The 15,841-nt window shown below is 38.1% G+C and overlaps 1 long non-coding RNA gene across 1 annotated transcript; it reads right to left on the reverse strand.

Annotated features, from left to right (window-relative positions):
* Nucleotides 1-6,163: 6,163 nt before the first annotated feature.
* On the reverse strand, nucleotides 6,164-15,040 carry LOC122239292. Its single transcript, XR_006218248.1, has 3 exons — nucleotides 14,675-15,040; nucleotides 11,966-12,024; nucleotides 6,164-6,507 (listed from the first exon to the last, which is right to left on the reverse strand). It is a non-coding gene; the product is annotated as an uncharacterized LOC122239292 (long non-coding RNA).
* Between the last annotated feature and the right edge of the window lie 801 nt (nucleotides 15,041-15,841).

Consider the following 15,841-nt stretch of genomic DNA (forward strand, 5'->3'; position numbering starts at 1 on the left):
ATTATCACAAGGTCAGTGGCTTAAAACAACAGATCTATTTCATCACAGTTCTGAAGGCCGGAAGTCTGAAATCAAAGATGTCAGCAGGGATGTTTCCTTCTGGAGCCTGCAAGGGAGAATCTGTTCCAAGTCTCTTTCCTAGCTTCTGGTGGCTTCTAAGCAATCCCTGGAGTTGTTGCTTTGTAATTGTATTTCTACCCCCATCTCTGACACCAACATCCCTTGGCCTTCTCCCTCTGTGTCTCTCTGTGTGTCTTCCCTTTTTCTGTCTCTCATAAGTACACTTGTCATTGGATTTGGTACATATGCTAATCAAGATTCTTACCTTAATCCCATCTGCAGAGACCATTATTTCAAATATGGTCACATTCTGTGATTCTAGATGGACATAAATTTGGGTGGTAATGATTCAATGTACTACAGTGAATATCCACTATATAACTTATTATTTTTACTGACTCCATCAATTTAACAGGAAGAACAATAGGTCAACAGTAACTATAAGCTTTCTTTAGTACACATGCTCAAATTAATGCCAGTTACATAGTAATAACATTTCCCTTCATTGCTTCACTCCTTTTGATAATATCCTAAACCCTTCCCAAACTTCTCCTAATATCCCTCCTTCCCAAAGATGGGAAACTGCCCGAAGTACAAATACCTCCTGACTTCACTTCTAATGTATGTTTACATTGTTGAATTCTTTTTACCATAGGAAGGGTTCCCTATTTTCATGACTACCGAGAACACAATATAAGTGAAACCTAAATTAGCGTCTCCATTCCATTTTTTTCCTTTGCCAACTGGATTTTTGCTTTCCTTCCTATCTATAATCAAAGAATGTCTTATGAATTTCTCTCCCCCTAATGTTTTTATAACCTTATAATTGTAACCTTATATTGTAACCTTTAATCAGTTTTCACTGACTTGCACACTCTTTTTCTACTAACCAATGCTGATAACTTCCTTTCCTCCAAAACAATAGATTCTTCCTCCAATCAATAATGAGAAACCAATAGTTTTCACTAGAGATTGATGAAGTAAAAAAAATACTTCCTTGTGGTTGAAATGTTTTTATTACTAGTAGGTGTTTTTTGTGTCATAAACCAAGAGTAATGTTGTTGCCCATGAAAATAATGCTTCGGTTCTCTTGCTTCTGTCCATATATATCAAGTATAAGTATATAAATACAATCATCTGGGATTTTACATTGCAGTCCTTATAAAAAGTACCATTTCTCTATGGTTCAGTGAGAGTTCAGGATTTATTTTATGTAGTGGTTGCTTTTTAAACCTAAATGTGAGTTCTACTTAGAATTCTGCTTTTAAATGTATTTTTTTTCTAGTATAGTAATTATAACTTTAAAATGCCAACTTGGAAACAAATAATATATGGGAACTCATTGATTTGTCACTTGGCACAAAACACTTCCATCAAAGTAAAAAAAATAGAACATTTAAAAATTATTCATAAATAATTTATGAACTGGATAGGAATCAAAGTGGATAACCAATAACCACTTCACAGGGCCTATCAGCATAAGTGGAGGAGAATGGTAATTGAATGAAAATGGGGAAATTTAACTTTCTGCCACTATTAAGAAGTACTAGACACCAGGAAGACCACCATATTGGATACTACATTGTTTGCCAGAATTGACTTGGCCTATAGGGAGCTACATGAGTCTTCCTTAACCTTCACCAAGTACTACAAAAAACAAAAACCACACTTTTTTAGGATATACTTAGGTAAGGCCTAATTAATGTCAAAAGGACAAGGCAGAACAAGAGCGGGAAGGGGGGTATAGAATCAGATATATTCACTTACTCAGCGACAATGGAGAGCATGGCCAATTTAGTCATAGGAGAGATTCATCCTAGTCAATGGAACACAGCAAAGATTTAGGAGTTAGTGATGGCTATTTCGGTTTGCAGTATTCCGGTATTCTGGTAAACCATGTTATTTTATTTTATGTTTAAATTACTTTTTTATAGTACAGTTTACACACAATTAAATGTACCTATGGAAAAATCTATGCACTGGTGTAACTGCCGCTACAACTAAGACTCTTTCCATCATCCCAGAGAGATTTCTTCTGCCTCCTTGTAGTCAGGAGCCCAGCTCCAGCCCCAGAAAAATGAGTGGTCTGCTTTCTGTCACTAAAGATTAGTTTTGCCCATTCTAGAATTTTATATAAATGAAATCACACAGTAAGTAGTCCTTTTTGTCTGACTGTTTAATTCAGCACAGTGGTTTTGAGATACAGCTGTGTCGTTACATCTATCAGTACTTTGTTCCTCTGTATTGCTGAGTAGTATTCTACTGTATGACTATAATCCAATTAATTTATCAGTTCATATATTAATGGACATTTGGATTGTTTGTAGCTTGTCACTACTATGAATGAAGCTGCTATATTGCTGTATGTGTTTTTTGTAGACCTCTATTTTCATTGATTTAAGTGAATACATGGGAGTAAATTTGCTGGGTGATAGCGTAACTGCATGTTTAACTTTATAAGAGACTCTCAGAGATTTCCATTTTGCAAACCTACCAGCAATGTATGAGAGTTTCAGGTATTTCACATATTTGACAATTTGGGGGATTTAAAAAAAATCTGTGATTAATTTTCTTTATTCTTTATGAGCTAATTTACCACTTTTTTTTTTTTTTTTTTTTTTGAGAGAGAGAGAGAGAGCCCGAGTAGGGGAGAGGTTCAGAGGGATAGAGAGAGAAAATCTTAAGGAGGCTTCACACTCAACATGGAGCCTGATACAGGGTTTGACCCCATGAGTCTGGGATCACGAAAGGAGCCAGAATCAAGAATCAGGTGCTTCCCTGAGTGAGCCATCCAGGTGGTCCAATTATAAGGTTGTTTTTTGTTTGGTTTGGTTTGTTTGTTTGTTTTCTCTTTTTTTAGCCATTTGAATAGATTTCTATTTATGTCTCATTGTACTTTTAATTCACATTTCCATGATTACTAATGATGTTAAGCATTTTTCCCGTGGTTATGTGGTTACTGGTCATTTGTATATCTTCGTTTGTGTTATTCCTGTTTCACTCTCTGCCTATTAATAAAAAATGGGTTGTCTCCTTAGAACTGAGTTGTAAAAATTCCTTATTCTAGATACGCTTTCATGGGAGAGGGGCTATGTTAGACTAGGATAGATCCTTTTCTCTCCAAGTCCTGGGGAGAAAAATCAAAACTGCTACAACTCAGTACCATTGTTCAAAGAGGTACAGCCCAGATACAGAGGCTAGTTTTGAATAATCTACTCAGGGGAACCAACATTTCAACCTCAGTTTAAGTAATGCTGCTAATGAACAACTCCTGCATCATAGAGGTTTCAACTACAGCTATTTACTTTCTTGCTAATATCGCATGAAGGTAGAAAACAGCTGCTGCAGCTCTAAGCTGCAGGTCAGTGCCAGGCTATGGGGTCTACTCTTTCTGAGATTCAAGCTGAGGGAGCAGCCCTGATCTAGTACGCTCTCATTCTCATGGCAGAGGGAAGGAGAAAGGGAGACAAGGCAACCACCTGGTGACAGTGACAGTACACCTTCTGCTTGGGATGAGGTGTGTGCTGTGTTCACTCACATTCCATTGGCTGAACCCAACATGAGTAGACTGGGGTGAGAATGCATACCCACGATAGGGATAGGAGAGTGAAGATCTGTGAACACCAATAAAATGAACCACGATCAGCTGGAAAAGAAAAAAAGACCACATTCCAGGGCAGAGGGTTCTCAATAAGAATCACATGTAGAACTGAGGATAAAGCCTGCACATGACAAGGTTGAATAAATGTTCACTCTTATTTTCATCATTTCCTTCTATGTAGGCCAGACCCTGTGTCACATTATAAGAATTGCTCCCAGGACACGGTAGCAAGATTTTAACAGCACTGATATAATCAAAGTGCTTAGAGATCGGGGGCACTGTCATCTCTGGTTTCTTAGTTTAGACCTTTACTCAGAATGAGAGTGAGACTTCATTCCAATACATTGAAATGTTGAACTATGAGCCATGAGAAATCTGACATGTTAAATGAAGGGGTAAAGGTATTGATAATTAACTTAATATTGGTATGCTTGTTTAGACACATTTAGAATTGATTTCTATGCTTGTGTGTGAAACTATTGCATGACATAAATGTGCATTAGTTTGTGACAGTTGTAAAATTTTAAATAGGGGAAGTTGAGAAAATGTACCTTTGCTCCTTAAAGCACCTTTTTCTAATCCCTCTTAAATCATCTTGTATTAGAATTCTGTATTTTTGTGTGCCATCTTCTTTAGACAGTCATATCCCTCAAGATAGAATTATGTCTCAGGGGTTGGAGACCCTATAGATGAACTAATGTATAATATAACACTATAACAGGGTAAAAATATTGCACAAAAAGTTCAGCAACAACAATAACAATGATGACAATGGTGATGATAGTAAGGACAAAACCTTTTACAGCTCTTACTGTGTTTCAGGCACCATTCTAAATACTACACTTACTAACCCACTTAATTTGTATGTCACTGAAACAGGTGCTATTTTTAAACCTATGCTACATAAAAAGGAAACTGATGCCAAAAAGATTTAGTATCTGGCTCAAGGTCCAGAGAGCTGCCACTCAGGAGGTATGTTAGATTGGTGTAAGGTGGCCTACCGTGAACCATACTTCCTTCTATTCACACCCTGTGTAATTTCCTTCCACGTTGACTGTTGTCTTGCCCATGTGACTTACCTTAGCCAATGGGACATTTATAATGTGTGATGCAAGCTGAACATCTGGAGTCCTAATTATTTTAGAATACTACGTTTTACAACCTAGCCACTATGTTAGATGTCTTGTTGAGGCTCCTGAGTGATGAGTGAACATGTGTGAAGAAGGATGTTGAGACCACAATGAGAGACATATGTAGCCATCCTGGCACGATAGCTGAGTCCAGTCCTCAACAGACCCACTAGGTCAGAGGAGACGCGTAAGTAACCTAAGAGGGGTGGTGCAGAGACAGCAGAACATTCTAGACAACCCAAAGTCTTCTGAGAAATAATAGTTGTTTTATGCTACTAAATTTTGGATTGTTTCTATACATAGCAATTTATAACTGAAACAGGAGGCAAGCCATGATCTGCCTAGGAGAATTGTGCTGTCATTGAAGCAGCTAAAAAAGAAATTGCTATATATCCACCTCATTCTTTTTATCTGAATTTTCTCACACAATCTGCCCCCAGTCATGATCCAGTCCTGCAGGAGACTTCTTGCCACAGAATACAACATACCAACTCTGTTTGGAAACATGATACAGAACTTGCTAGATTAAATAACCTCATTTCCTTAAGTTCCAGGTATCTGATTTTTGGGACAATGTCAAAACAATCTCTGATGAGATTTCAGCAGTGACCATGGGGGTTTGGTTACCAGTAGGTATTTGACACATTTTTTTCCTCATTCTTGGCCAAGTGCTCCTAAACCAAATCAGAGGTATTGTTTAACTGGCTGCTGATTAATTTTTCAGACAATGTAGTAATCAGCTATCCATATGAGCAGTTAATCAGAACAGTGAGAAAGAAATGACATCTTTAGACCACATTTTATTAGAGTCTAAAGACCAAGTTGGTCCTTAGAGTTCTCATACCAGAAACGTGACTGTTAGCCATTAATCTACCTTTAGGTAGATTTAATCCACCTTAATTGACCTTTAGGGATAGAGACATCTTCCTCAACAAAATCAGACGATGCTTTGCAGTCACAAGGAAATAACAGATTCATCTATATATCAGATATATTTTATGAGATTTTTCTATAGGAATTGGCTCACAACTATGGAGGCTGAAAAGCCCCATGATCTGCTGTCTGCAAGCTGGAAACCCAGGATAGCTGGTGGTGTAATTCAGTTTGAGTCCAAAGGCCCAAGAACCAGGAACTCTGATGTTGTAAGTTTCAGTCCATGGACAGAGAGGAGATGAGCTATCTTAGCTCCATCAGTGAGGCAGGAAAGAAAAAGGGGGGGGGGTGGTGGTGGAGGGCAAATTCTTCCTTCCTCAGGCTCTTGCTCTAGGCAGGCCCTCAGTGTACTGGATGACACCCACCCACACTGGGGAGGGGGTTCTACCTTACTGAATCCATCAGTTCAAATGCTAATCTCATCCAGAAACTCTTCACAGACACACCCAGAAATAGTGTTTAATCTGGGCACCCCATGGCCATTCAAGTTGACACATAACCATTACAGATATTCATAAAGAAAACCCTCTAGTGCCAGATGTTCAAAAATCCAGGATGATGATGACGGTGATGATTACTTCATCTGAGTTAAACTCTTATTAGAGTACTTTGTATGGAAACAATGGGAAAATCGTTGCCCTATTATATTTGTTCTTGCTCAAAGTCCCTTCCAATGTTAAGCTAGAGCCATTCTTGTTTCCTCTTTAACATCACCTGGTCTTCTCTTATGCTTCGGTGTTCTCAGGTTTAAAATGGGTTAATAACACATACCTCACAGGGCTGCTGTGAACATCAAAGAGAAAAAAATATATTTAAAATAACATGTTTACCATAGAACTTTGTGTGCAGATTATCAGTCAAGTTATACACCCCATGGAGAGCAAACATTATTACAGATAAAACATATAAAATACTCTCAAGCTCTAAAGTTGTCTACTACATCTCTGTGTTGGGCAACTTAATACATTGCACAGGCCTACACCTCCAGGGCAACTGAAGTTTGAAAGCAATGTGTTCATATCAGAGCTTACCAGAATCGAATACACCCACCCCAATGATTCACAGGGCATATAAGAACTGAAACCTCCTTGAAATCAAAATGAAACACTCAAATACTTAAGTCCATGCTATCTAGCTTCTGAGAATCTGTAAAAACACAGTGGTGGTGAAATTGTCTGCTATCTCAGGCACTTTTATACTTTACACCTTCCCTCCTACCTGGCTGGGATACAACTTTGTCAATACACTAAATAGTTTTGAATCAACTGGAGCATAATCAGCTCCATGGCCAAGGTTATGCTATTTATTTTAATGTCAGAATGGGAGCTGATGAGATCATTGTGGTCCTTCCATTATCTAGTTATAGAGACACATTTTGTTTTAATCTCTTTCTTCTAAATCAATGTTTGCTACTGGCAGTTCATATCAAAATGACTTTTGGGACTTTTCCATGTTTTGTCTCCCTTTCCTCAAATCAATGGGTGTGAAATGAGGGTTCAAGCATGTGCATTTTGAAAAATCTCCCCCTATAAATTTGATGGGCACCCCTGATTAAGAGCCACTCATGAAACTGAAGTGATCTAATCGTTGTATTTTTTTAAAGGAAAAAAATCAGTTACAATTTCACTCAGCTTCCTTCATAATAATTTTATGTTGTATACATTGGCAAAATCTTTACTTTTCAGATTTTGCTACATTAATATCATTTACTCAATACAACTCAGGGTTGCAAAACTGAATTCCAGTCCACTGCTATCCTGTAGCCAGCGTAACACCTGGCCTCATACGGGTATGAAACTTCTCTGATATTGGCCCATGTAGTGGAAAGGGAAAGGTCTTTTTCAGAGTTCATGATCATGGCCTTTGAGTTGTTATTTTCTCCCAGGGATAGAAGGAAAGGAGAGAAATAGCCCCCACATAGTGATTAGAAGCCTCAGTCACTATGTTCTTTTTTAAATTTTTAAAAATATCAAGTTAGAGGGGCGCCTGGGCGGCTCAGTCAGTTGAGCGTCCGACTTTGGCTCAGGTCACCATCTCACCATTCATGAGTTCAAGCCCCGTGTCAGGCTTTGTGCTGACAGCTCAGAGCCTGAAGCCTGCTTCGGATTCTGTGTCTCTTTCTCTCTCTGTTCCTTCTCCACTCTCATTCCATCTCTCTCTCAAAAATAAATAAAGATTACAAAAACAAATAAAATAAATAAATAAAAATATCAAGTTAGAAATAAAAAGGAGTCAATAACCAGCAGCTAGTCAAAACCATGTGTTTTGAGTAATCTATAAATTAAATGACATATGTACATAATGATATATATGTAATATAACACACACCCCCATTTATACAGAAACATATCATGGATATGACAAATATTAATATGAATAAATGTAGAGAGTGGGCTTCAAAAAAAAAATCTCAGAATAAAGTCACTTTTAGAACTTGAGAAGTTCAGAGACTTCCTGATTGTGAGACTCTTGACAAGACTTTTTTAAACAACTCTGTTATGGTACAATGGATATACCTACATTGCATACATTAGATATGCAATTTTGTAAGTTTGAAATCATCACCACAATCAAAATTATGAATTTACCCATCGATCCAAAAAGTTTCCTCATGCCTTAACGTAATGTCTCTCAAGCTCCTCTCTTTCAGGTAACCACTTATTTACTCTCGTTAATATTTATTTTTTTGAATTATATACAAATTGTTCCATACAATAAGTACTCTTTTTCTGTCTTTTTTTTTTTTTTGTATTCAACATAATTATTTTGAGATTCATTCATGTTATAGTATGAATCAATGGTACATTCCTTTTAATGCAAGTAGTATTGTATTGTGTGAATGTACTGGTTTGTTTTTCCATTCATCAGTTGACAGACATTTGGGTTGTTTCCAACCTTGGGCTATTACAAATAAAGCCATTATAAACATTTGTATGTAAGTCATTGTTTGGCTACGTGCTTTCTTTTCTCTTGGGTAGATACCTAGAAGTAGAATGGATGGTTCATCTGGCAAGTGTGAGTGTTACATTTTATAAAACTTCCAAATGATTTTCAAAAGTGTATGATTTTTTCATTCCCATCAGCAATGTATGAGAGTCCAAATACCTCCACATTCTCACCAACACTTGGTATGGTCAGTCTTTTTAATTTAAGCCATTTTCATACCGCACACATATTGGTACCTTATCATGGTTTTAATTTGCATTCCCACAGTAACAAATGATGTTGAACTTCCCGCCATGGGCATATTTCCCATCCACTTATCTTCTGTGGTGGAATGTCTATATAAACCCTTCATCCATTTTTTAGAATTGAGTTGTTTGTTTTCTCATTAAGTTTTGGAAATTTGTTATGTAGTGTGCATACAAGTCCTACATCAGATAAGTGATTTACAAATATATTATCCTAATCTGCAGCTTGTCTTTTTATCCTTTAACCAGTGTCTCTTAAAGAACAAAAGTTCTTAATTTTTTTTTCTTTTGAGAGAGAGAGAGAGAGAGAGAGAGAGTAGCTGCATGAGTGAGCAGCGGTGGGAGTGGGGGAGCAGAGGGAGAAGGAGAGAGAGAATCTTAAGCAGACTCCACAGAGCCATAGAAGGGCTTGATCTGACAACCTAAGATTGTGAGATTGTGACCTGAGCTGAAATCAAGAGTCAGACGCTTAACCAACTGGGCCACCCAGGTGCCCCAAAAGTTTTTAATTTTGATGTAGTCTGTTTTTTCTTTTATAGACTTTGATTTGTTGTAATAGCTGATAAATCTTTGCTTAACCCAAGATCCCGAGAGTTTTCTCCCATGTTTTTTTCTGTTTTTTCTTTTTTTGGAAGTTTTATAATTTTATATTTGTGTCTTTGAACCATCTTCAATATTTTTTTATACAGTGCTGATAGGGATTTAATTTTACTTTTAGTTTGCATGTGTATTTCCAGCAGGAGAGTCTGCAGTGTGTGAATGGAGGTCTGGGTTCTTGGATTTCCCACGAAAAGATAATACCCAACAATCCCACTGGAACAAAGACAGCCACAGGGAAAGCAGCAACCACAAAGCAGTTGAGTAAAGCAAAAGTACACTCTCAAGGTGGGAGAGCAGGCAAGTTCCAGGAGGTGGCACTGGCCCTAAGTTGTTTAAGGATTGGGTATCTGTTATAGCTCTCTGGGCTGGGAGGAGCTGAGACTCACAGTGGGGTGGTCTCTAAATGGAGGCAGCTTGCAATCATTTGGGGGACTTCTCCACAGGTTGGGAGCGGGAGTTTTTGACCCTACGATGTTTGTACCAGAACAGTCAAGGCAGCCTTTCTCAGATGGGGTAGGGGGCTATAACTGCAAGGCAAATGCATTATAAGGAGTGTAGGAGTCACCCTGGGGCAGAGGTGGGAGAAAAGAGCACACGCCCTGCACCTGTGGCTCTGGATATGTCAGCCTCAAGGTCTTGGAAGCCACAAGGTCAGCGTCTTGTGCCCCCGGCTGCTAATGTGTAACCTATGTATCACTATCCTTGCCTCCAGCTCACATCACTAGCATTCCCCCTCAAGGACTTGGGACTCTGCCTTGGGGCATTCCTTCCACTGCTTCTACTGAACGTAGGGATAGCCACTTTCTTTAACACCATTTGTCAAAGTGACATTTTTTTTTCTCCATTGGATTATTAGGAAGAGATTTCTAAGTTAAGATGTATAAATATAAAACAGATTACACCAAAATAAGTTTAAACTTCACTTTTGGAAAAATGCCTGGGTTATTGAAGAGAGATTCTGCTTTGATGTACAGCTACGGTTGATCTTAAGTATATTGGAAGAACTGAAACGTGGAAAAAAACAAACCAAGTCAAACACAACACATAGGTTTGGAGTTTGTTTTGAACGTGTGGTCCAGCTAAATGACCCAATTGATTCTCACCTACTTTTACTGGCTGTGTTTCTTATCATTTAGTCAAATATTCACCTATTTTGAATAGGGGATGGTAGCCTACTGCTGAGGACTAGACATCCTACATTATTAAATTTCTTTTCAAGGCATAAGTTACTAAGTTGGAGTAACTACATTATTAGAGGGTATAAAGGGGATTCTTTCTCCCGAACAGGGATCTATCCCATATTGAGTTTCATTCTGCATATGAACTACAAAGCCAACCGGTCAAAAGATTTCCTTCTACTCAGTCTATTTTGAGAGGATAAAATATATGACATATGATATTCCTGCTATGAAAATTTCAAGGTCTGCGATGGTTATATTGTATCTTTGTATTATTTATAAAGTTCATCCTAATTCTGTAGACATGAAATGATATTTGAAGTAAAATATTATAATATTTTTCAGAGTTACTTTATAAAAATAAAAACATTTTAAACTAAATCACTCTTGCCTTCTCCTTATGAATGCACATAAAATCCTTAAAAATAGTGTAACTTGAACCAATCAATAAAATGAGAGAAGCCCATAAACCTGACATGCCTTTGATGATCACAACCCCTGATGCTGGAAAATTAATTTTGAGGCTCTACCAAGAAAGCTCCAGTTCCCACAGGAAGCAAACGCATATGCTTGCGTGCACGTGCGTATGCACTTACACACACACGCGCACACACACACACACACACACACACACACACCCCTGAGAAGTCACTACTTCTGCTTTATCAAAAAATAAAAGCATGTTTATTGCTTTATAAACAGTTCACAAAGTCTGTATAAAGCAGCCCTATCTTGTCTGGAGTTCCTCCCAAATAAACTTTTATTTTGGTGTTGCTGTCTATATACATTTTCCTTGCATAACTTCTGAGATTTTCGGGTCAACATTATCACCAAACATGGGTATTCAGCTTGGAGTTAATGGTCTGACATGATACCTACCAGTATGTCTATCCTAAGGATGATTCACAAAGTACATTTTTTTATTAATTTCTTACAATTTTGTGGTTTTTTTCACATTGTATTAAAACAACTGGAACCAAGACTTGTGTTTCAGGGTATATGTAACTCATTCATGACCTATCGCATTACTGAACAGTTATAATGGTACATTAGGACATTGTAGTCAATGTAGCGGGTGAGTGCTGTGGTCTATCATAACCCTCTAGTGTTGGAATCCTGATGCCCAATGTGATGCTATAAGGAGATGGGGCTTTGGGAGGTCCTTAGGGCATAAGGGTAGAGTCCTCATGAATGGGATCGGTGTGCCACAAAGAGACCCACAGAGATCCCTACCCTCTTTCACCATGTGAGGACAAAATGAGAATCTTTAACCTGGAAGGTTCTCATCCCATCATGCTGGCACCTTCTTCTCAGACTTCCAGGCTCTAGAACTATAAAAAATAAATTTCTGCTGTTTATGTTTTGTCTCCCCCATGCATAATCTTTAGTGCCTGACACATAGTAAATACACATGAATATATACTGAGTGAATAAGTATCTGTGAAAAATCAAGTATGAACAATTCTAATTTAGCATTAATATTCTATAATATAGCAAATTTTTTGAATGCTGATGAATATCTTGCCCACTGGAATAGATTCTAGAGATACAAAAAAAAAAAAAAAAAGAAAGAAAAAAAAAGAAGACACAATATCTGATGTCAAAGGGCTTAGTGTCAATTCAAATTTGGTTAATCCTGAAATATTTAAGGTGATTTTGGAAGCAAAGATCAGTAATTATGACTCATAAATTGGCTCATAGTGTATATTTTTGCAAAGTTTTATAGATCATACCCAATGTCATAACCTTATATAATTACTTTCTTTTTTAATGTTTACTTTTGAGAGAGGTGGAGGGGCAGAGAGAGAGAGGGGGACCCAGGATCCAAAGAAGGCTCTGCACTGATAGCCTCAAGCCTGATGTGGGGCTAGAACTCAGGAACTGTGAGATCATGACCTGAGCCGAAGTTGGATGCTCAACCAAGTCACCCAGGAGCCCTGCCTTGTATAATTCTTTACCACATCTGCTTATTACCATTGTCTTCTACAAGCTAAAGGGCTTTACGAAGCTCAGGCTTAGTCTAGTCCTGTCAAATGCAAACATAGGCATAGATAGTGAGATTTAAGCAAAATGAGTAGGGGCGCCTGGGTGACTCAGTTCGTTAAGTGTCTGACTTGGGCTCAGATCATGATCTCATGTTTCATGGGTTTGAGCCCTGTTTGGGGCCCTGTGCTGACAGCTCAGAGCCATGAGCCTGCTTCGGATTCTATGTCTCCCTCTCTGCCCCTCCCCTGCTCACGCGCTCTCTCTCTGTCTCTCAAAAAGAAACAGACATTAAAAAATTGTATAAAGCAAAATGAGTGGTGGTGTAAATGCTTACCAGGTTCTTCCCTTATTAACTTCCAACACAACAGTTTTAAATGTGCATTTTTCACATGACAAAAATTACTGCAAGTTAACCCACCTTCCTTTTACAGGCAAGTAATGAAACTGATTAAAATCAAGTGAGATCATGATTGATTAAACTCATGATCAGAGAAAACTTCTGGCCTTTATTTATTGTTGAGTCGTTCACGAGACCATAGACAGAATATGTCTCAGTCAATGTAAAGTCCTCAACGATGAGCATTGGGCTGTACATTGTTTTCTATATCGGTAACCAGTGCAAGCTTCATTCATGCCTTTAACTTGACTTGTAATTAGAAAATCTAGACCAGCCAGCCACGTCTTAAAACTCAACTGCAGGAGGCAGAGCTAAGTTAATTCTTTTTAGGGTCTCAGTGTCGTGATAGCTACATAAAGGCCAAGTTTAGAGAAAAGGGAACATGGAGAATAGCCGGCAAAATTTCAAGATGGAGAAAGATTATCATAGAAATACAGAGTCGAGGACATCTGAAAGATCTTTGTCATGGCTTACATTGTTTTACAGCCCCTGTGGGCACCATTCAAAGAGGTGCTATGACTTGTGAGCTTCGCAAAGTTACGGACACAGGCAGAATAAAATTGCAAGTCTTTTAATTCCTAGTTCAAGTTTCTCCCCAGTCCAAGAAGCTTTCAAAAAAAAAATTATACGCTGTTGTTTTAATAAAAAGTACCTCCTTTTATGCCTGAAACTGATTGCAAAATAAGTTTCCTTCCCAACACATCCTGAGAACAGAGAGCTTTAAACCATATAGATCTTATATTCATAGAGCCCTGCTTCAAAGAACAATATTCAGAGGAGGGGTACTCATACAAAAGCAAATAAATGTTAAGGCTATTATATAGCTGACTTAAAATTTTAGTAGCAATAGCGTGGTAAAGAAAAATAAATTTCAAGATGTGCGACTAAAAGAAACTCTATCCTTTAAATCTATCAAGCATTCTGGTAAATGTTCCTTAACTTGTCACTGGTGAAACAAATTCAATTTGCCACTTCAGTTCTAGCAAAGTGTCATCAATTTTCTTCTCCTTTTCCTCTCTGTACTCTTTTCTGTGCAATTATCAATTTCTGTTGGCTTCAAGTATCACCAATTTGATTACAGCTCTTCACATGTATATTTCCATTCCCGTTTTTTTTTTTTTTTCTCTTTCTCTCCAGACTGAAATGCATTGCACTCTTGTATCTGGGATACTTGTAAGTGCTTCCAGTTAAACATTGTAAGTATTAAGCACATCTTCATCTCATTTCAAAGCCTTCTTTCCCTGCATTTCCTAATCCATGTGATAGAACTTACACTCCTACTGCTGCCCCATTCCTCACACCTGTTCACATCTGTTAATTCTAGCTCTGGAGCGCCTGGGTGGCTCAGTCCGTTAAGCATCTGCTCAGGTCATGATCTCATGGTTCGTGAGTTCGAGGACCCTTTTGGGCTCTGTGTTGACAGCCCAGAGCCTGGAGCCTGCTTCGCATTCTGTGTCTCCCTCTGTCTCTCCCTTCCCCACTCATACTTTCTCTCTCTAAGATAAAATAAACATTAAAACAATTCTGGCCCTAAATGGTTCTTAGATTTGTTCCCTGCCTTTCATTCCCACCACCTCTATGTGAGCCCTGGAACTTACCGCCTCCTGTATGATTTCTGCGGCTCCTGTTTATTTCTCATACAGCTTGGAGTTGGAGTGATCATGTCATGCCCACTCTACAAGGAATATTCTAGAGCTCTTAGGTTGCTCAAAAGCTCTTTGCAGTTGGTACCTGTCTTTTTTAAATTGCTCCACCTCACATCAAGTATCCTAAACTTTAGTTATCCTGTACCTCAGCCACTTAAACATTTTCTAGTTCCCGGACATACTTGGCCCTACATGCTTCTGAGCATATTTGATACGATACATATCCCATTTTTATGTGCTGAAATCCAACATATTCAACAAGATTTGGTCCTCTTGCCTTCCCCATAGAGCAACAAGACAACTAGTGGAGCAAGTCCCTCTCGCTTTTATGTTTCCATAGCAATCTGTTCATATTCTATTCTATTCCATTCTATTCTATTCTATTCCATTCTATTCTATTCTATTCTATTCTATCCTATTCATATTGTGACTCTTACCAATTGCACTCTAGCTATTTGTGTCTCTAGCTTTCCCAAATGCTGTGAGCTCCCTTAATCAAATCAGAAACAACCATAGTACTTAGAGATTAGGTAACATTCAATGTATGTTTTCTGAATAAAGGAGTAATGGTGAACAGGTAAATGCACACATGAATGAAGGAATAATGGGTGAATCAAACACAGACCCCTGATTTCTTGTCTCAGGCACAGACCGCAGTAGGGAATAATTAGAAAATGTACCTAAGCCTGGCACTGTACAAGTAGACTCATATGGGATCTAACATTAGGCAATCAACAGAGCTCTTCTCCACAAATACCACCCTGTGAGGTCCTTGATGCTTGCAATTCTTTTAAAGTAGGGCAAAAGTTTTCATTATATGATTAAGGAAGAAGATAAGTTTAAAAATACTGCAATCACTAATTCATAGCATGATGGGCAGTAAGGAGTCAATAACATTGAAGTTAATTTCTGCCCCTTATAGAACATTACTCCAGATCCAGGCTGCCCGAGTGTAAGATCCAACTCAACAATGTTTGACCAATAGGTAGATGTCTCTGTGATGTGGTTTTCTCATATATAAAACAAGGAGTATATTTATAGGACTATTTTAGATGTGTTATAATAATAAAACTCAGTAAGTTAATAATGTGTGTGTAGTGCTTACAGGAGTGCCTTGTA

The sequence above is a fragment of the Panthera tigris genome, chromosome B3 (assembly GCF_018350195.1).
Source record: "Panthera tigris isolate Pti1 chromosome B3, P.tigris_Pti1_mat1.1, whole genome shotgun sequence".
NCBI classification, from domain to species: Eukaryota; Metazoa; Chordata; class Mammalia; order Carnivora; family Felidae; genus Panthera; species Panthera tigris.